General features: G+C 36.6%; 1 protein-coding gene across 2 annotated transcripts in view; it reads left to right on the plus strand.

The window, feature by feature from the left end:
- Positions 1 to 23,089, plus strand: part of OCA2 (OCA2 melanosomal transmembrane protein) — a 656,645-nt gene that overhangs the window by 456,273 nt on the left and 177,283 nt on the right. The window lies entirely within an intron of this gene.

Genomic DNA, 23,089 nt, shown 5'->3' on the forward strand with positions numbered 1-23,089 from the left:
TTTGAGATGATGAATATGTAAAAATGAATAGATAAATACCCTGGGGATTAAATCAAAGCTATTATTCAATATTTTGGATTAATTTTTTGCATCTTGACCATATATGGTTTTAGGCATCCCACCAAATATAACTTTCCACACTGAATTTATATAAGGGTTTGGAATAACTCGGGAGACAGGAATCTCTATTAAAAGCCCATTTCCTAGGGCATATATAGTAGCTTGAATGACAGGCTCTTTGACTTACGTGTGGTAGAGCAGGTGCCTAGAGTTGATTTTCATGTTTTCTGTCAAATGGGAGGATATTGTCCTAGAAGGACAGAATATATTACCTGTCATAAGAACTAAGAATTCATCATCATGATCATGTCTTGGGCAGTCATTGGCAGGGTCGACTGTGCTTTCTTTTTATAAATGTTCTTCCAAAGCAGATTTGGAAATAGTTTTAGGAGATATGCTTGTCCTCCCAATATAAGCTTACCCTATACATAGCCTTGGGGCATATTCAGATACATATACTTTACCTATCACTTTTATGGAAACTGACAAGCTTGGAAGCAGGAGTCCTGCCAAGGCAGGGCATAGAGTGGTAATCAGCAAACAAAGATTTGTTGTTCAGTCGTTTCAGTGATGAAGGACTCTTTGTGATGCCATTTTTGGTGTTTTCTTGGCAAAGAGACTGGAGTGTTTTGTCATTTCCTTCTCCAATTCATTTAATGAGAAACTGAGGCAAGCAAGGTTAACTGACTTGTTTAGGGTCATACAGCTAGTGTCTGAGTCTGCATTTGAACTCAGGAAAATGAGTCTTCCTGATTCTAAGTCTGGTATTCTATCCATTGTGCCACCTAATTGCTCCAGTGAACAAGGATAGTGGGCTTTAATTGGGGTATATGGGCACTTTCACAAGAGTAAGAGCTAGCCAGTATTTACACAGCTTTTTGTGGTTTGCAAAGCCGTTTATATTTATTATCAAATTTGGACTTTACAACAACCTGTGAGGTAAATGATATCATTATCCCCATTTACAGATGAGTAAACAGGCTGGGAGAGCTTAAGTAGGTTGCCTAGAGTGACACAGCTATCTAAGAACTAGGACTCTTTATAAGAGTGGCTGTCAAGGGATATTTGACCTAGGTGTCAAGGATAGTTTTTGACAGCCATAGGGAAGGACAGAAGTGTTTCTACTTCAAAGAAAAATAAAGTTAGATAACAACAATGATAGTGTACATTTTAATAGCATTTTTAAAGTTTTCAAAAAACTTTGGCTTTTTAGTTATTCTAGTTAGATCTCTTACCCTATGGAGATGATTACCCTAAGAAGTAAATCTTCTCTTTAACATCCATGACATGATTATTTAACTTCTCTCTGAACACCCTCAAGATCAGGTATTGTTTATTTCTCTCAGCTGCTCCTTCTGTTTAGGAACATCTTGTTGATGTTTAACTGATGATGATGATGATGATAGTAATGGTGGTGATGGTGAAGGTGATGATGGTGCTAGTGATGATGGTGATGGTGATGGTGGTGATGATGGTGATAACCAGCTGCCATTTGTATAGCACTTTAAGGGTTGCAAATTGCTTTGCATGTATCAACTCAAGTGACCTTCATAACTCCTCTGCAAGGAAGGTGATGTTATTATCCCCATTTTATAGCTGAGGAACTTGTGACTGAGGAGATAAATGGCTTGCCCAGGGCCACCCTGCTAATAAGTCTCTATGGCAGTATTCAAACTCAAGTTTTCCTAATTCTAAGTCTTGTACTTTATCCATTGTGTCACTTAACTCTCTACCAACAAAATCATAAGCTTTAAGCACTTGTAGCTACCAGCCAGCCCATGGTCACCTAGCTCATTGGCAGCCATACTGCACTTAGAATCATGTATTTTTCCCCTCAAACTTAGTTCTTTTTGTACCACACACTTATTTATTATGGGATCATGAACCCTCAGAGTTGTGAAAGACCTCAGAAGATATTAATGTTGCCTATTACATAACACATATAGCCCATATAATGTTCTCTACATAGTAGTCATTGAAGTAAGCTTCTGCTTGAAGTTCCTTCCCCCTCTCCCCCCACAAAAAAAATCAAGCCACAAATACACAATGAGGAGAGCCCACTAATTCCTGAGCTGTCTCATTATGTTTTGGGATAGATCCAGTTGTTGGTAAATTTTTCTTTATATAGATCCAAAATCTGTCTTACTTTTACCTTCTGTACTCATTGCTCCCATTTCTGCCGAGATATTTGACCTAGGTGTCAAGGATAATTTTTGACAGCCATAGGGAATGACAAAAGTGTTTCTACTTCATAGAAAAATAAAGTTAGATAACAACAGTGACAGTGTACATTTTAATAGCATTTTTAAAGTTTTCAAAAAGCTTTGGCTTTTTAGTTGTTCTAGTTAGATCTCTATTCCACATGATACTCTTTCAGCTATTTGGAGATAGCTATTATATGTTGCTCGAATCTTCTCTGCTCCAGGCTAAATAACCCTGGTTGTTTTAAATATGTATGTGTACATATGTGTGTTGCTATATGTACATTTTAGACAGAGATCTATAAAGATATTGATATATAATTTTGAAGACCTCCACCATCTGGTCTCTGCATTCAGAAAGAGGCTTAAAAATGCCATTATCTCTGGTTAAGCTAACACTTGGGCTTAAATTAATGTTAAATTATATTTAATTGACAGAATAACAGCTTTTTCTAGATTCAGAGGGAGAACAAAGGATAAAGAGGGATGAAGAGGAACAATGAACTGACATTGTTATAGATAAAATTTGTAGCTATTTCCTTAGGTCAGCGTTCAGGTTATTAATGCTCTTGACAAAATGTGGCAACCACAACTAAACACAATATTTGAAATGTAGTCTACCTGTTACCAAGTTCTATCTAAGAACAGGGTTTCTTAACCTGGGGTTTGTGAATTTGTGTTTTTAAATCTTTGATACCTATATCTCAATATAATTAGTTTTCTTTATAATCCTCTGTGTTTTATTTTATTATAAAAACATTATGAGAATGGGTTCATAGACTTTATCCAACTACCACAATGACACACACAAAAAGTTAAGAATCCCTGCTCTAGACAAATAGGGAATAGGGACAGGAAAGAGAAAGAGTGCTTTTTCTTTCTGAATTGGAATAGGCCATGTATTGATACTCACTTGATTGGTACCTGAGTTATCTTTTAAATTCTTACTATTTTTATGTCATCCTAAATACCCACATATTTTGTAGATTAGGATCTTTTTATTTTTACTGGAGGAAGAGGCTACCCTTTGTGAAATATTTTCTGTTTATTGCCAGGCAGGGCCCTTAGGCTACTATCTGTGTGATATGATTTCAGAGAAAATTACTTCCAAGTCTATCTGATACTAGAAATTCTCTTAACAAGAGACAAAGCCTATCTTTCTGCATTCAAAAAGAAGCTTAAAATGCCTTTATTTCTGGTTAAGCTAACACTTGGGCTTAAATTTATGCTAAATTGTATTTAATTTACAGACTAACAACTTTTCCTAAAGTCAGAGGGAGAACAGAGGTAGGTATCTTGCAGTAGGGAGGAAAAAGAACAAGGAACTGATATTGTTGCAAATAAAAGATTACCTAATTTGCCATTGAGCCCAGTGACATTTTATAACTAAGGTAATTTGGTTACCAATATACTATTGGATTATATTAAAGTATAGTGCCCACTAATTAAAGTATAATGACATAAAGCTTATCTAATAATATCAGAAATTCTTTCACTAAAAGACAAAGCCTTGTTTTCCCCGAGCAGAAAGAGGCCCAAAATGGCAGAACCCCTGAGAAAACTAGCACTTGGGCTCAAATTTACACTAAGCTGTATTTAATTGACAGACTCAAAGCTTTTCCCAAATTTGAGAGAGGAATGCAGGCATTTTAAAGAAGAGATGAAGGGCAAGGAATTGTCATTGCTTTAGTTAAAAATTGACTGATTTATAGTTGAGCTCAGGAGCATTTTACAGATAGTAATTGTTGCTAAGACGTTCTTGGGTTGCATTAAATAAAATATAATGCCCCCAGAAACATAGTCCTGAGTGAGGGGGTGTGAGACCCCCACAAGGACTGGAGTACCAGGGTCAGGTTGCCTGGAGAAGAATTCACAGACTCAAGTATTGTTGAAGTCAAGGTAAAGATTTTTTTATTCTTTTCAGTGGGCATGAGTTCTTAGGGAACCTGCAACCTTAGAGGGGTATAAGTAAAGTTTATATAGGATATTTCACAGTAAAGCATATGCCAAATATGCTAACTAGGTGTTTTGGGGTGGATTAGGGAGTGGAACATGCACTTTTGGTATCTACTGCTCAGGTATTTTACCTAGAGTTCATTGGGAAATAGTCCAAGGGGGGTTATCTGGAGGTGTGGCTTTAGGCCTGAAACACTACTAAGTCAACCAGTGGTCAGGGCTGGCTCAGAAATACCAGGTTGCTTTCATCAATGTCCTGTTAGACAAAGAAAAATGTGATTTAGAATTGGGGCCCAAGCACAAGGACCCACGCACCCATCAGTCCCATTGAATTCTATCCTGTCTCAATTACATGCAGAGATTATATCCATTCCCTGATGCCACATTTTAGAGGAGATATTGACATTCAGAGGGAGCATTCACAGAAACCCTAATCTGAATCATCATGACTTGGAGAGGATCATGAGTTCTTCAAAGTATGCAAGGGAAACAAAGTCAGACAGATTTTATCAAGCTGGAAATGCATTGAATGTGGTTCCAAAGACAGACTGCATCTTCTGTGCAAGGTTATGGACAATCCCATTGCCAGTAGGTTTGCCACTAGGTGATGAATCCTTTAACTATGAAAACCCATGAAACAAATAAAAGAACATGTCCCTCAGCTCTATGCCATTTCTAAATACTTTCACAGTGATAATTGTGGAGTGGTGGAAAAGAAGACAGAGAAACCTAAGAATCACAAGGTTTTTAGGCCAATTAATTCACTTATAAGTGATGGCATCGCCTGCCTGATGCCATGGTTCTATTTGAGAACAGACGGCAATAGGGAGCTATTAAAAAGTGCTATGAGTGGGGAAGTAACTTATCCACACACAATTTTTGGTCTCCAACCTACTTAAACAGTGCTGAGAATTCTCAATGAGTAAACGCTCTGCAATATATAGTCTTAGAAAATTGCTTGGAAGCAATGAGACTTGAGGTGACTTGTCTAAGATCACACCTGACTAAAACCTAGGTTTAACTAACTGTAATCTAGCGCTCTCTCCCTCCCTCGCTCCCTCCATCCCTCCCTCCCTCCCTCCTCTCTCTCTCTCTCTCTCTCTCTCTCTCTCTCTCTCTCTCTCTCTCTCTCTCTCTCTCTCTCTCTCTCTCTCTCTCTCTCTCTCTCTCTCTCTTGCTCTCTCCCTCTCCCCCCTCTCTATCCCCACTATACAACACTGTCTCTTTATTACACAACTCTTATTACTTAAAATGTTCTGTTTTAAACCCCCTCCTAGTAGCCCCCTGTATTCCCTTCATATATGTTGTTTCATCACCATGCCAAGTTTCCTGCTGCCCAAGAGGGGAAAAATCTACCTGCCAAATGCATTTCTAAATCCATGCCAAGTGATTCTGTTTGGTGATTATCCAAAACTGTTTAACATTTTTCTCCTTTGAAAAGAAACCAAATGTGCATCTGAATGTTGTTGCAATTCCATTCCCTACATCACCAAACATACCCCACTTGTACAAGAACACAACTAGCCTGGAAGTCCCTCAAGTGTGTTCTTTTGCCATGGAACAAACTGAGACACCTGATAATGTGTAAAGCAAGGTTGTATTCAGCAATTCATGTTAGCCTATGGTGGGTAACTTTTATAGCTACTGTTAGCTGCTTAAGTTTGGGAAAGTCTTTTTTATACGAAATTATTTTTAAAAAACCATGATTTTTCAAGCAGGAATTATCTAGATGAATTCATCACCTTTCATTAGTCCATCATTGTACTCATTTCCACTCAAAATGGGAAAACAAACCATAAAATAATGCAACCCTTTGCATTTTGTCAGAACAAATTGGAGCAAGAGGCTTTCATGTCACTGATGTGCCTGCCCCTTCCAATGTCATTCTTCTTTCTCATAAAGATGTGGGGCTTCTCTCATTTTAAGGAGGAAAATGGAAAGAATGTGGCAACAATGATTTGGGTGTTGAAGGAGGATGATAGGGGCATGGAAGTAGGATTCTAAAGGGATTAACGCTTGGATATTGGTAGGGATTAAGGAGCAAAGGAATCAAGTCATATGAAATTATTCAACATTTACGGAGTGTCTTCTGTGCATCGAGTACTGTGCTAAGTGCAGGGGATACAAAGAAAGGCAAAAAAAAAATTGTCTTTGCTCTCAAGAAGCTTATGATAGAGCAGAGGAGGCAACATAAAACAATTATGTGTAAACAAGATATGCTCAGAATAAATTAAACACTGGACATGATAGCACACACACAAAAAAGTAAAACTAGAGGTGGCTCCCCTCTATTTCTTCCCTCTATCCACACCCCTTTCCCCATCCTTACTCTTTGTCCCTCCCTCCTCCCTTCTTTCTTCCTCCCCTCCATTTCTCCCTCCCAACTCTCTCATTTTCCATTCTCTGCCCCAACCCGTCCCCCCTCTCCCATCCTTCCTCCCTCCCTCCCTCCCTCTCTCTCTCTCTCTCTCTCTCTCTCTCTCTCTCTCTCTCTCTCTCTCTCTCTCTCTCTCTCTCTCTGTCACTGTCTCTCTCTCTGTGTCTCTCCCCTTTTTCTTCTCCCTCTCCCTTTCCCTCACTCTCTCCCTCCCTCCTTCTTTCTCTGTTTCTGTCTCTCTCTCCATCTCTCTTCCCTTCCCCACTTTCTCTCCCCTCTTCCCTTTCCCCAAAGCAGAACAATTTCTCACTTGCCTTAAAGATAATTGTTCTGGGTTAGTAATTACATTGGTATAAAGAACTTCTAATAAGAAAACTGCCTTTACCAATGCAGGTCATCATCTGTTATGCAAACTGTAATTTTAGAGTTGCATAAAAACTCTTAAGTCTTAGTTTCCCAGGACACTGAGGTAGGTGTCCCATGTCCCACAATCAGTATGTATCAGAAGCAAGACATGTACTCAGGTCTCTCAAAATTCAAGTCTGGTTCTTTAGTCATTAGGCTGTGCCTGAAAAAGTAGTTAAAGTTACAAGGCAAACTTTTGTTTTAAATCTGATTTTGACCAACAAAAAGGAATTGCAGTAGAAATGATAAGAAACATGATGACAAGAAACCACTCCATCACTGAGATAAAAAGGAAAACATAAGGAGCAGTAAAACCCAGAATGAAGCAAAGCTGATAATGAACACTACAAACAAAATAAATGGGGATGAATTTTCTTTTAAATTTTAAAAGTACATTTAGATTAGAGGCAAAAAGATGAAAGAAGGGAGAGAAAATCGCTTCTTGTAGTGAATAAAATGACAGATAATGAGAAGCAGGCTAAATTAATCAACTTCCATTTCACTTATGTTGTCTTCCCAAGGAGGACTGAGAATAATTAGGACCGGGAATAATCCAACACGAAATGGTTAGCTAGGAGTAAAACCGTAAGTGTGGAGGCAGTCAGAACTGAGCTGCCTTTGACGACTTTAAGACACCACAACTACCTACAACCTAGAGTACTACAATAACTGGCAGATAGAACTGCTGAGCCACAAAGATCTAAAAGAACAAAAATACCTCTGGATTGGGGAAGGGTAAATGTCTCAAATTTTTAAAAAAGACAACAAAATCTGAAAGTGATTATCCAATCATTTGGACTTGTTTTTGACAAAATTCTGGTTCACTATTGGGCGAGTTTTTGAGCGCCGAGAAAGGGAAGCAGTGGTCTTTAAGACCACTAATCTTTAAGATTGGTTCATGATTATGAACTAATCTCATCAAATAACTTGGTTTTCTCAAAACTAATAGGTTCATTTGGGCAGCTGTGTGGCACAGTGGATTGAGCACCAGATCTATGGTTTGGAAGATTCAAATGGGGTCTTAAAGAGTAGGAAGTGATTACGACTACAACAACAACAACAACAAAACAGGTTAATTTTAAGCATCTAGATGGCACAGTGCATAGAATACCATTCCTGGAGTTATCAAGACCTGAGTTCAAATCTGGTCTCAGACATTTGCTATCTGTGTGAGCTGTGGTGAGTCACTTAACCCAATTTGCCTCAGTTTCCTGAGCTGGAGAAGAAAATGGCAAATTATTTCAGTATCTTTGCTAAGAAAACCCCAAATGGAGTCATGCTAATACTAAAAATAACTGCAGAACAACATAGTAATTAGACTGGAAGGCAAAAGAATGACTATATACATAATACACTTTTATTTCAGCAATTAAAAGTTTTTTATATTATCCTTATGGATAAGATATAGAGCTGTGGGTTAGACAATAGTATAGTTGTGAAGATGCAGAACTGGTTAAATAACCAGTTATTAACCAAAAGTATCTTAAAAGGAGTTATCCAGTTGAATATTCCAGGGATCTGTCCTTGGCCCCAACATTAATCAATATTTTTATCTCTGACTTGGCAACCATAGAAGGAATACTCATTACATTCACAGATGACATGAAGTTGTGAGGGAAAACAAGCACATGAGATAATAGGAATACAACTAAAAATTACTTCCCACAAAAGGACAGATATAAATTATTTAAGAAATATTTATTGCTCATACTGTTCCAAATTAACAAATATTATACTATATAAAATAATTCACTTTTCTGAGCTATATCAGTTAAAACTACCAGATAATTATAAAACTAGAAAAAGATCATATTGAAATTCATATGGAGGAGAAAAGGTCAAGAATCTCAAAGGAAATAATTTTTAGAAGTGGGAAGGGGGACTAGAATTACCAGATCTCAAACTATAGTACAAAGTAATAATTATCAAAAGATATAGTACTATTAAAAATATACAGATCAATCAATAGCATAGATTAGATAAAGAATATACAGGAAGAAACAGGCACAGTAGGCTAACGATCCTAGTCATTTGGGAAAGAAGTACTATCCAACAAAAACTGGGAAGTGGTCTGGCAGAAACTACGTTTAGACTAACGTCTCGCACCATATTACAAGCTCCAAACTAACACTTGACTTAAATATAATAACACCATGAACAAATAGAAGGGCAAGGAAGAACAGATCTGTCAGATATAGGGATAGGAAAAAAGTTCATGACCAAGTAAATTTTATAGAAGATCATGGAAATTGAAGCAGACAATTTTGAATATATCAAATTTAAAAGATTTTTTACAAGAATACAATGCAGCTAAAATTATAAGCAAAGTAGGTAACCAGGGCGAGGTGGGGTGGGGAGATCTTTTCAGCAAGTTTCTCAGAGAAAAATTTCCAAGATATATAGGAAATTGACTCAGATTTATAAGAATAATAGCTATTCTTCAATTGCTAAATGGTTGAAGCAAATTAACAGTTTCAAAGGAAGAAATTCAAACAACCAATAACAATATAAAAAGTGTTCCAAATCACTAATAAATGGAGAAATGAAAACAAAAACGATTGTGAGCATCTACATCACAAAAAACAAGGTGGCAAATTCTCTTATATGAACATAATGGAATACTATTGTGCTATAAGGAATGATTCAGGGAACAGTATCAGGAAATACTTGTATGAACTGATACAGAGGGCAATGGACAGAATCAGGAGAACAATATATATAATATCAATATTATAAAGACAAACAACTTTCATTTTTCTTTTTTTTACATGATGACTTTATTACATATTTTAAAGGAATAGCAAATCGTGCATAATAGATTTGCAGTTTGATGTGCACTCATTTTTTTTAATCAGTGAATAAATTTTTTTATAATATATAGGTTTTCATTTCTCAACAATTACTTCCATAAGTTTTAAATTTTCTCCCCCTCACTCAGCCCTCCCTCTCCAAGATAATATGCAATCTTATATGGGTTCTACACATACATTCTTATTAAACACATTTTCATGTTAGTCATGTTGTGTAGAAGAATTAAACAAATGGGAGAAACCATGAGAGAAAGCAAAACAATACAAAACATAACAAAAGAAAAAAATAGTCTGCTTCAATCTGCATTCTGACTCTGTAATTCTTTCTCTGCATGTGGATGGCATTTTGAATCATGGGTCCCCTGGAGAAGTTTTTGGTCCACGCATTGCTGTGAAGGTCTGAGTTTATCAGACACAGTTCTCACATACTGTGGCTCTTACTGTGTTTAATGATTTCCTGGTTCCTCACATTTCACTCAGCATCAATTAATACTTGTAGGTTTTTCTGAAGTCCTCCTGTTCATCATTTCTTATAGCACAACAATATTCCATTACATTCATATACCACAACTTGTTCAGCCATTCCCCAATTGACGGGCATCCCCTCAATTTCCAGTTCTTGGCCACAACAAAAAAAGCTGCTATAAATATTTTTGTACATGTGGGGCCTTTTCCCATTTCTATGATCTCTTTGGGATACAGCTCTTGAAGAGGTATTGCTGGGTCAAAGGATATGCAAATTTTTATAGCCTATTCGGTATAGTTCCAAATTGCTCCCTAGAATGGTTGGATCAGCTCACAGCTCTACCAATAATGAATGTGTTCCAACTCTCACATCTTTTCCAACATGTATGATTTTCCTTTTTTGTAATGTTAACCAATATGATAGGTGTGATTGGTAGCTCAGAGGTGTTTTTGATTTACATCTCTAATCACTAGTGATTTAGAACAATTTTTCTTAGGACTATACATAGATAGATAGATAGATAGATAGATAGATAGATAGATAGATAGATAGCTTTAATTTCTTCCTCTAAAAACTGCTTACTCTTATCCTTTGACTATTTATTAATTGAGGATTGACTTGTATTCTTGTAAATTTGACTCAATTTTCTATGTATTTTAGAAATGAGGCCTTTGTCAAAGACTCTAATTGTAAAGATTCTTTCCCAGTTTTCTCTTTCCCTCCTAATCTTGGTTGCATTGGCTTTGTTTGTGTAGAAACTTTTCAATTTAATGTAATCAAAATGATCTATTTTGCATTTCATAATGCTCTTTATCTCTTATTTGGTCATAATTTCTTCCATTCTCCATAAATCTGACGAATAAACTATTGCTCGCTTAATTTGTTTATAGTATCAGCCTTTATACCTAGATCATATACTCCTTTGGGGTTAATTCTGGTATACTGTGTCAGGCATTAGTCTATGTTGAGTTTTCACCACAATATTTTCCAATTTTCCCAGCAGTTTTTGTGAAACAGTGAGTTCTTATCTTAGAAGCTGGGTCCCTTGGGTTTCTCAAACTGTTATACTTATTGACTTCTGTGTCTTGTGTACCTAACCTATTCCACTAATCTACCCCTATATTGCTTAGCCAGTACCAGGTGGTTTTGATGATTGCTGCTTTATAATACAATTGTCGTTTTTATTATGTTAGCTCAGTCTATCCATGAGTAACTGATTTTTTTCCAGTTATTTAGATCTGACTTTATTTGTATGAAAAGTGTTTCATAATTGTGTTCATATAGTCCCTGAGTTTGTTTTGGCAGGTAGACCTCAAAATATTTTATAGTGTCTACAGTAACTTTAAATGGAATTTCTCTTTCTATCTCTTGCTGTTGGGCTTCGTTAGTAATAGATAGAAATGCTGCTGATGCATGTAGGTTTATTTTGAATATGGCAACTTTGCAAAGTTAGTTATTATTTCAAGTAGCTTTTTACTTGATTCTCCAGAATTCTTTAAGTATATCATCATACCATCTGCAAAGAGTGATAACTTAGTTTCTTCTTTGCCTATTCTAATTTCTTCAATTTCTTTTTCTTCTCTTATTGCTAAAACTAACATTTCTAGTACCATATTGAATAATCATGGTGATAATGGATGTCCTTGTTTCACCCTTGATCTTAATGGAAATGCATCACTTTATTATCCCCATTACATATAATGGTTGCTGATGGTGGTAGATACTACTTATTATTTTGATCCTTGCCTTATCTCTGAAAAGATCTCTGCCTTTCTACACTGAATTTTGAGGTTTTTAAACCCTAACACAGTGTGCTTTTATGTAGATGCCATGTACTACTAAGAAAAAGGTATATGCCTTTCTATCCCCATTCAGTTTTCTCCAGAGGTCCATCATATCTATCTTTTCCAGAGTTCTCTTCACTTCCATAACTTCTTTCTTGTTTATTTTGAGATTAGATTTATCAAGCTCAGAGTGAGTGAGGCTGAGGTCCACCACTAGGATGGTTTTCTCTTCTATTTCTTCCTATAACTCCCTTAACTTCTCCTCTAAGAATCTGGATGTTATAACACTTGGTGCATATATGTTTAGTAATGATATTACTTTATTTTCTATGATGCCTCTTTTCTATTCCTTCCTTAACTCTTTTGATTAGATCTATTTTTGCTTTTGCTTTGTCTGAGATTAGGATTGCTACCCCTGCTTTTTTACATAAGCTGAAGCACAATGTATTCTACTTCAGCCTTTTACCTTTACCCTGTGTGTATCCCAGTTTCAAATGTTTCTTGTAAACAACGTATTGTAGGAGTATGATTTTTAATCTAGTCTACCATCTGCTTCTGTTTTATGGGAGAGTTCATTCCATTCACATTCACAGTTATCATTACTATCTGTGTATTTCTCCATCCTATTTCCTCTCTTGTTTATGCTTTTATTTCTCCCTTCTCCCTTCCCCTCCTTAGGAGTTTCAATTTGACCATCACCTCCCCCAGTCTTCCCTTCCTTCTATTAGTCTCCCTCCCTTTTCCCTTATTACTTCTTCCCTCCCAGCTAACTGTCCCCTCCCTTTACTTTCCCCTTTCCCCTCCTACTACCTGTAGGGCAAATTAGATTTCTATACTTAACTGAGTATATTGTTCCTTCCTTAAACCAAATCTAATAAGAGTAAAGCTCAAAAAATGCTAGTCTCCCACCCTTCTTTCCCTCTACTATAATATATTTTGTACCTCTTTATGTGATGTAATTTGCCCTTTTATGCCTTCTCCTTTCCACTTCTCCCATTACAACTTCTTCACACCCTTTAATTATGCTTGTTTATCTTCACATCAGTTAATTTATACTCACTTCCTTTATCTATGTATATCCCTTTTACATGTCATGATAAATATATAATTCTCAAGATTAACAAGTATCATCCTCCCATATAGGGATGAAAACAATTTGCCCATATTAAATAACAAGTTTTTCCCTGTTTACCTTTTTATGCCTCTCTTGAGTCTTGTATTTGAAGATCAAATCTTCTTTTGAGCTCTGGCCTTTTCATCAAAAGGTCTAGAAATTCCTTATTTCATTGACCATCTCCTTGCCTGAAAGATTACGCTCAATTTTGCTAGATAAATTGATCCTTGGTTGTAGTACAAGTTCCTTTCCCTTATGTAATATCATATTCCAGTCCTTCCAGTCTTTTAATATAGAAGCTGCAACATCCTGTGTGATCCTGACTGTAGTTCCTCAATATTTGAATTGTTTCTTTCTGGCTGCTTGCAGTAATTTCCCATTGACCTGATAGTTCTGGAATTTGTCAACAATATTCCTTGGCAGTTTCAATTTGAGATCTCTTTGAGGAGGTGATCGATTGGTGGATTCTTTCAATAACTATTTTGGTCTCTGGATCTAGGAACTCAGGGCAGGTTTCCTTGATTTCTTGGAAGATATTGTCCAGGCTCCTTTGTTTCATCATGGCTTTCCAGAAGACCAATAATTCTTTGATTTTCTCTCCTGGATCTATTTTCAAGGTCAGTTGTTTTTCCAGTGAGATATTTTACATTTTCTTCTATTTTTTCATTCTTTAGATTTTGTTTGATTCTTGATGTGTTATAGAATGGTTAGCCTCTCCTTGCCCAATTCTAACTTTTAGCTTTTGTGCTTCCTTTTCCATTTGTCCAATTTTCCCAGTTAACTTTTGTACCTTCTTATCCATTTGACCAATTTTACTTTTCAAGGAGCTGTTCTCTTCAGTGAATCATTTTTTAATTTTGTTAAATGTATTTTTGAAACCATTGGACAATGTTTCTTTTACCTCTCTCATTTGGCTTTTAAAATCCTTCTTGAACTCTTCTAAGATTGCTTTTTGGGCTTGAGATCAATTCATATTCCCTTTTGAGTTTTCAGATATGGGTATATTTTCAGTGTTGTCCTTGTCTGAATTCATATTTTGATCTTCCCTATCCCTGTAGTAAGATTCTATGGTCTTTACTTTTCTGATGTGCTTCTTACTCAGGGTGATTGCCTTTCTTCTGGCTTTTAAAGTGGATCTCTGCTTCTGGGGCACAAAATGTTGGGCTATGACACATAATTCACATCTAAACAATACAGCTTGATATTAACTGTTTCATTTTCTAATGTAAAAGATTGTTTTTGGCCCTTAAAATTATTCTTAATGTTCACATTTGGGTTTCTCTCCTTTGGATTGCAAGTTGCTTTCACTATTACACTGCAAGTTACATGAGGGTAGGAACTGTCATTCATTTTTGTATTGTTCACAGTGCTTGCAAGAAGTGGGAACTTGATAAATATTTATTTTATGAATTCCCCCAAATAAGTCCACAACATATCTTGGTCTTATAGTACTTATGTATTCATTTGCACTAATGAAGCTGTTCTTCAACATGTAAATGCTGCTGGTAGGTTTAAAGTAGAAGCTGATTAATTATTTGTAACTTGATATAAAGCAGTTTTTTTGTTAGGGATTATAGAAGTCAGGTAAATAGCAAAGTCTATAGACTATTAGAGTTGGAACCAGGAAGACCTGTGTGAGTTGATATAAAGCAGTTTTTTTGTTAGGGATTATAGAAGTCAGGTAAATAGCAAAGTGTATAGAATATTAGTGTTGGAACCAGAAAGACCTGTGTGAGTTTAAATCCTGTCTCAGATACTAGCTAAGTGACCTTGGGCAACTCACTTAACCTTGCTCAGCCTCAGTTTTTTTTTTTTCATCTGTTAAATGGGGATAATAATTGTACATACCTTTGTAATAATTGGAAAGCACTTTACAAACATTTGATAGGTATATAGATGCAAGCTATTCTTATAATTAGTATATTAGAAATGCCAAGTTAGCTACAGATTGGTTAGTGACAAATTGTTAATTAGCCAAAAAGCTTATTGAGAAGAGGTCAAGTTCATGGACATTGTTTGAGAGTGGATGAGCAGAAGCCCATCTACTCTTAGGAGATGGGCTGAATACATCCCTCATGGGGGTGAATGCCAAATTTATATATGCACAGCCAATGTGGCAAAGTGGTGGTACCTAGTTCTAGAGTTGGGTCCCTACTCTGATGTGTATTATTTCTGTGAATTTGTAAAGTTGCTTAACTTCCTTAGGCCTTGGCTTAAGTGACTTTTGAGGTCCCTTTTAGCTCTTAAACTACAATCTTATGAATGTTGGGAAGTTACCATGGCCACCTTTATAGAAATATGTTTGGGTTAAATGTCTGGGGTAATTATGAGTTGGACACAATGGGAAAGGTGAATAAAAGAGGATATTTACAAAATATTGTTTTCTAACAAATTAACTGGGGGCACATAGATGCTTTTGGCAATTTTGTTAAACCTTCATAAAGGAACATCCTTCAAGTCCCATTGAAAATCCCTCCTACTACAGAAAGACTTTCCTGATTCTCTTTTTATGCTAGTGACTTTCCTTGATTAATTATTTTGAATTCATACTCTATTTGGTTTATTTGTATGTAGTTGATTGCATATGGTCCCCCCCCCCCCCCCCATATACTGTGATCTCCTGGAGAGCAGGGACTCTCTTTTACCTTTCTTCATGTTCTCATATCTTAATTTAATTTCTGGAACATAATATGCATTTAATAAATGTTTATTGACTGATTGGCAAAAGCTAATCAATGTGCTTATTGCCTTTATCTCATTAAAAAAAAAAATTGTTGCTGCCATTGCAGTATTTGAGCTGTCCTTTTGGTGTCCCTCACATGTGATACAAGATTGTAGGACCTGCTTTCTTGGCATTGCAGCTTTTTGTTGATAGATTTTATGCATCTTCTCACACTGAAGTCATGGTTGACAATGTACTCTATCTTATTTATATCCTGTATAAGTGTTTGCATTACTTTTTTGGGTCACCTGCAATTTTGATGTTTCTGAGATCCTCATGTTCTATCTTTCCTTCTTTGAAGAGTTTGAAGATTAACCCATTATTACTTTTAAAATTGTGTTGGAGAGCCAAGATGGTCTAGAGAAGCCAGTAAGTTGCCTAAGCTCTCCTCAGTTTCCCTCAGAAACAATGTTAAATCAAGCCACTAAAAGAATTCTAGAGTGACAGAATCCATAAAAAGTTGGAGTGCAACAATTTCCCATCCCAAGATAACTTAGAAGGACTTAAGAAAAGATCTCTCTCACTTGGATAAAAGGGGAGCACAGACCAATACAGGCAGTGTCTGGCCAAGCCATTGCAAGTCTTTTAATCACAGCACAGATCAGCAGCTAAGGCCGAGTGGTGCTGGCTCAACAAACCAATGGCATATTAGGCAAGCTGTGAGACCTCCAGCACCAGTGCCACAGGCAAATTACCAGACCTAGAACTCAGGGCACAACAAGTGCAATTAGTCTGGGCCATTCTAGCACAGTGGGTAAACTGCCAGTCTCACAGGTCCACGTGCAGAAAGTCAGTAACCAGGCCCCTGGCTCCCACTGTAAGAAGCTTGGGACAGTACCCCAGGAGCAGAGCTCAACTTTAAAGAGATGAGCAAAAAACCAAAGAGCCCTGACCATATTACCATTTTGATAAAGGAGATCAAAACATAAACTTAGAAAAGGACAACAGTGTCAAGATGCCTATTTGTGAAGTCTCAAAGTAGAATATGAATTGATCCCAAGTCTAAAAAGTCCCTTAGAAGAGCTCAAAAAGTATTTTAAAAATCAAGTAAGATGGGTAGAAGAAAAATTGGGAGAAAAACGAGAAGTATGAAGGAGAATTATGAAAGAAAAAGAGTCAACCACTTGGAAAAGGAAGCACAAACACTGACTGAAGAAAATGATTTATTAAAAAGTAGAATCGGCCAAATGGAAAAGGAGGCATGAAAGCTAACTGAAGAAAATAAATTCCTTAAAAATTAGAATTGGGCAAGTGGAAGCTAATGACTCTATGAAATATCAAGAATCAGTAAAACAAAATTAAAAGAAGAAAATGCAAAATAACTCTTTGAAAAAAACAACTGACCTAGAAAAAAGATCCAGGAGAGATAAATTAAGAATGATTGGGTTGCTTGAAAACCATAATAAAAAAAAGAGCCTGGACAGCACCTTTCAAGAAATAATCAAAGAGGGGCAGAGTCAAGATGGTGGAGTAGAAAGATGCATATACTCTAGTGCTTCCTCCACAGCCCACAAAATACCTGTAAAAAATGACTCTCAACAAATTCTAGAGCAGCAGAAGCCACAGAACAACAGAGGGAAAGAAGTTTCCAGCCAAAGGTAATCTAGAAGGCCATCAGGAAAGGTCTATCTCATGCTGAGCAGAGCAGAGCCCAGCCCTGGTCATGAGGCACTGGGAGGAACAGGACCTGAACAGACCTCTGAGGCAGAGTTCCCTGCAGGGAGGGTCACAGATACCTTAACCCACAAGCAACAAAGAAAACTCCAAAGTTCAGTGTGAGAGGCCTTTCCCAGCAGGGCAAGAGGGAAACAGGGTTCCTGACCACAGCAACAGCAGCAGCAGACTGCAGGCAGCTACAGTGACCAAGAAGCAACCTGGGTCCATTGTCCACACAGTTCAGCTTAAAGCCTCTAGAGGTAGGGACCAGCTGATTTAAACCTCAACCCTCAGTGATGGCCCTGCCCCCACCTAAAGCCCTGGGGGAATCGAGCAATTGAGTCCAATCTCAGCCTCAAACAAGATACTGGGTAGAGAAGGGGCAATGGGACCATCCTCTTGACAAAGGATTCAGAAGTCAAGTAATTGGCTGGGAAAATGCCCCAAAAAGGGAAAAAAAAAATAAGACCATAGAAGATTACTTTCTTGGTGAACAAGTGTCTCCTCCATCCTTTCTGATGAGGAAGAATAAGACATACTGTCACAGGAAGTCAAGGCCCCTGCCTCCAGGACCTCCAAAATGAACTTTTAAATTGTGTTCAGGCAATAGAAGAGTTCAAAAAGTGAGCTCCAGCTTGCTAAAGGAGAACCAAAAAAAAAAAAAAAATGCTGAGGAAAATAGCACCTTTAAAAAGAAACTAACTCAACTGGAAAAAAAAGGTCCAAAAAGCCAGTGAGGAGTAGAAGGTTTAAAAAGAAGAATTAGCCAAATGGAGGAGAAGGTTCAAAAGCTCACTGAACAAAATAGTTCTTTGAAAGAGAGAACTGAATTCAGGGAAATGAACGACTATGAGATAAACCAAGCAGTTAAAAAACAAAACCAAAGTTTGAAAAAATAGAAGATAATGTGAAACATCCCATTGGGAAAACAACTGATCTGGAAAACAGATCCAGGAGAGACAATTTAAAAATTATGGGACTACCTGAAAGCCATGATTGAAAAAAGAGCCCTGACATTATCTTTCATGAAATTATCAAAGAAAACTGTCCTCCTATTCCAGAACCAGAGAGCAAAATAAATATTGAAAGAATCTACCTATCACCTCCTGAAAGAGACCCAAAGAGAGAAACTCCTAGGAGTATTGTGGCCAAATTTCAGAGTTCCTAGGTCAAGGATAAAATATTGCAAGCAGCTAGAAAGAAACAATTTGATTATTGTGGAAATACAATTAGGATAACACAAGATTTGGCAGCTTCTACATTAAGGGATCAAAGGGCTTGGAATAGGATATTCCAGAAGTCAAAGGAACTGGGATTAAAACCAAGAATCACCTACCCAGCAAAACTGAGTATAATACTTCAGGGGAAAAAATGGTCATTCAATGATATAGAGGACTTTCAAGCATTCTTCATGAAAAGACCAGAACTGAAAAGAAAATTTGACTTTCAAACACAAGAATCAATAGAAGCATGAAAAGGTAAACAGGAAAGAGAAATCATAAAAGACTTTCTAAAGCTTCACTGTTTGCATTCTTATATGGAAAGAAAATATTTGTAAAGAGACTTTTCTCAGTATTTGGGTAGGTGGAGGGATTGTACACACACTCACACACATAGACAGAGAGTACAAGTTGTGTTGAATCAGAAGAGATGATATCCACAAAAAAACAAAAATAAAATAAAAATTAAGAGGTGAGGGAGGAAAATCCTGGGAGGAGAAAGAGTAAAATGGAATGGGGCAGGCTATAACTCATAAAAGAGATAAGAAAAATTTTATTCAATGGAGGAGAAAAAGGAGAATTTGAGAGGGGACAAGTGAAGCTACTCTTTTCACATATGACTTAAGGAGGGAATAGCATGCTCACTAAATTTGGTATGAAAATCTATCTTACACTATAGGAAAGCAGGGGAGGAGGTGACAAGTGGGGTGAGGGGAATGATAGAAGGGAGAGCAAATGGGAGAAGGGAGTAACTAGAAATAAACACTTCTGGAAAGGGACAAGGTCAAATGAGGGAATAAAAAAATTAAAAAAATAAGGAGGGATAGAGTAGAATAGAGGGAAATATAGTTAGTATTACACAACACGATTACTGTGGAAGTCTTTTGCAAAATGATGCATATATAGCCTGTATTGAATTGCTTGCATTCTCAGTGGGAATAGGTAGGGAGGGAGGGAGAGAAGTTGGAATTCAAAGTATTAGAAACAAATGTTGAGAATTATTATTGCATATAACTGGGCAATAAGAAACACAGGTAATGGGGTATAGAAATTTATCTTGCCCTACAAGAAAAGAGAGAAGATGGGGATAAGGTAAAGGTGGGGTTTGAGAGAAGGGAGGGGATATTGAGGTAAGGGGCAATCAGAATGCAAGGTATTATGGGGTTGGGGAAGGGAAGAGATGGGGAGAAAAATTGGACATGTTACAAAGTGATGTAAAAGCAATTAGTATTAAAACAATCGACTGAATTAATTACTGAGACTAAATCAGAGACACCTTTACTTTGGGGAAAAGAATTTTAGTCTAAGTTTCCTAGATGCAGCTAACCTCGGGTAAAATTTGGCATTGATGGAAAAGTTAAGGTTTTAATGATAAATTTGATTTTATGTTTGTTATTTAATCAGGAACTAGAACATGTATAGAAAAGCATGTAAGCCACTTAATACTTGCCTCAAAAGATATTCCTTAGCCAATGTGAAATTATATTCATATCTGAAACCTGGTTATTGGAACTTGCTATTTTAAGATTCTATGGAACTATTAACTGACTGTTCTTCTGAGTCTAACTCCAGGTATGGATAGCAAGAAAGGCTGTCTGAGCCTCCAATCCATGATGCCAATAAGCCTGTGAGATGCTGGTATGAACTGCAAAAGGTGATCTCATGGGAAGGGTGGGAGAGCAGTGGTTCAGCCTGGGCTTAGGGAAGATTCTCTTGACTCAGTTTCCCCACTGACACCTGGCAGACTTTAAGCCTGACTGAATACAAGTTGACAATCTACTCCTGCCAGGAACTGACATGAAATTGGGGAGATATTGTTTCCTTGCAATGTCTCTACTCCTAGTGGCAATTTCCTATGGTCAAAAGGTTTTTAAGCTTAATACCAGATCCATTAAATTATAGATTGTTAGTAGGGGAACATCCAAGATTAAGTCTAAAATTAAGCTATTAGGTATAGGACTTTAGACCAACAACAATAAGTTGGGGTCCTTTAATTCTTAGTAATAGTGTGAAGACAATTAGTTCAAGAGCTTGTGAAGTTAGTATAAATTTTTATTATTTGTGTCTCAGTTGGTTAATGTTAAAAAAAAAATTTGTTTGTGGTCTGTATTGTAAATGCTTTAAAAGAAGTATCACCTGACCAAAAGTCGGAGTTGTTTTATATGATATGAACTGTGTTAAAAATGAAAAATAATAAAAAGAAATCCAAAAAAAAGATTCCTATTACTCAACAAAAAACAAAACTGTAGAAACCAAGAATGATAAAAAAACATTTCCAATGGTGGTAATATTTTGGAGAGAAAGTAAAAGTGAATCATTGTTTTTTTTTTCTCCCCCAAAGAGCAGTTTATTATTAAAAATATCACTTTTTGCCTTGGTCAACCTCATCTGAGGAACTGAGGCAGTGTAATTGAGTAGGGGATGAAGTGTTGAACCTGCAATTGGGAAGACATGAATGCACATATAGCTTCAGACACTTACTAGTTCTGTGACTCCTTTTTTGTCATCATGATGGTTTTTACCTAGTCACTTAACCTTTGTCTTCCTCAGTCTCCTCATCTTTAAAATGGGGATGATAATATCTCCCAGGGTTGTTGTGAGAATAAAATGAGATATATGTAAATATTTGCAAAGCTTAAAGTGCTATGTAAATTCTAGCTATTATTACTCTTTTTTGTCCAACCACATTGTGTGTTGGAAAAATATGCTTTTCATTTCAAATGAAATGTCACCAAAAAAAAAAAAGAAAAATAATCAAAGAAAACTGCCCTGATATCCTAGAACCAGAGGGTAAAGAGTTGTCAAAAGAATCCACTGACCACTTCCTGAAAGAGATCCAAAAATGAAAACTCCAAGCAATATTATATTCAAATTCTGCAACTATCAGGTCAAGAAGAATATACTGCAAGCAGCCAGAAAGAAACAATTAAAATATCAAGAAACCTCAGTCAGAATTACACAGAACTTAGCAGTTTCTCTATTAAACGATATGGGTTTGAAATATGATATTCTGGAAGACAAAAGAGAATGAATTACAACCACCATTCAACTACCCACCAAAACTGAGCACAATCTTTCAGGGTGGAAGATGGACATTCAATGAAATAGGGGACTTTCAAACTTTCCTGATGAAAAGACCAGAGTCGAACAGAAAATTTGATTTCCAAATGCAAGAATCAAGAAAAGTATAAAAATGTAAACAGGAAAAAACCCCCATGATATTCAATAATGTTAAACTGCTACATGGGAAGATGATACTTGTGACTCTTAAGAACTTTATCTCTGTTATGACAGAAGGGATATACTTAGAGAGTATGAGTATAAGTTGACACTGGTGTGAGGATAAAAAAAATTAAGGGGTGAAAAAAGGATTGTACTAGGAGAAGAAAGAAAGAGATTGAATGGGGTAAATTATATCACATGAAGAGGCATGAAAGCTCTATTACAGTAGAGGGAAAGAAGGGAGGGGGGTGAGCATTATTTGAACATTACTCTAATTGGATTTGGCTCAAAGAGAGAATGACATACACACTCAGTTGATTCGAACAGTCTATCTTACCCTTTAGGTAGGGGAAAGGAAGAAGAAAACGGAGGGGGACTGACAGAAGGGAGGACAGATTGGAGGAGGCAATGGTCAGAAGCAAAAATACCTGGTGAGGAGGGACAGGTTGAAAGGAGAGAGAGAAATGTAAAAAGGGGGAAAATAAGATGGAAGGAAATACGCAGTAATCATAATTGTGAATGGGAATGGGATGAATTCTCCCATAAAATGAAAATGAATAGCAGAGTGGATTAAAATCAGAATTCTACAATATGTTGTTTACAAGAAACACATTGGAAATAGAGAGATGCACACAGAATAAAGGTAAAAGGTTGGAGAACATATTATGCTTCAGCTGAAATTAAAAAAGTCAGGAGTAGCAATTCTGATCTAAGACAAAGGAAAAGCAAAAATAGATGTAATTTAAAGAGACAAGAAAAGAAAAGACATCTTGCTAAAAGGTATCATAGACAATAAAGTAATATCATTACTAAATATATATATGCATCATCTGGTATTAGCATCCACATTCTTAAAGGAGAAATTAAGTGAGGTACAGGAAGAAACAGACAACAAAACTATACTAGTAGGGGACCTCAACCTGCCCCTTTCAGAACTAGATAAATCTAACCACAAAATAAACAAGAAAGAAGAAGTTAAGGAAGTAAATAGAATTTTAGAAAACTTAGATATGATAGACCTTTAGAGAAAATAGAATGGAGATAGAAAGGAATAAACCATTTTTTTCTCAGTGGTATATGGCTCCTGCACAAAAAT

Source organism: Notamacropus eugenii, chromosome 5 (assembly GCF_028372415.1).
Source record: "Notamacropus eugenii isolate mMacEug1 chromosome 5, mMacEug1.pri_v2, whole genome shotgun sequence".
NCBI lineage: Eukaryota > Metazoa > Chordata > Mammalia > Diprotodontia > Macropodidae > Notamacropus > Notamacropus eugenii.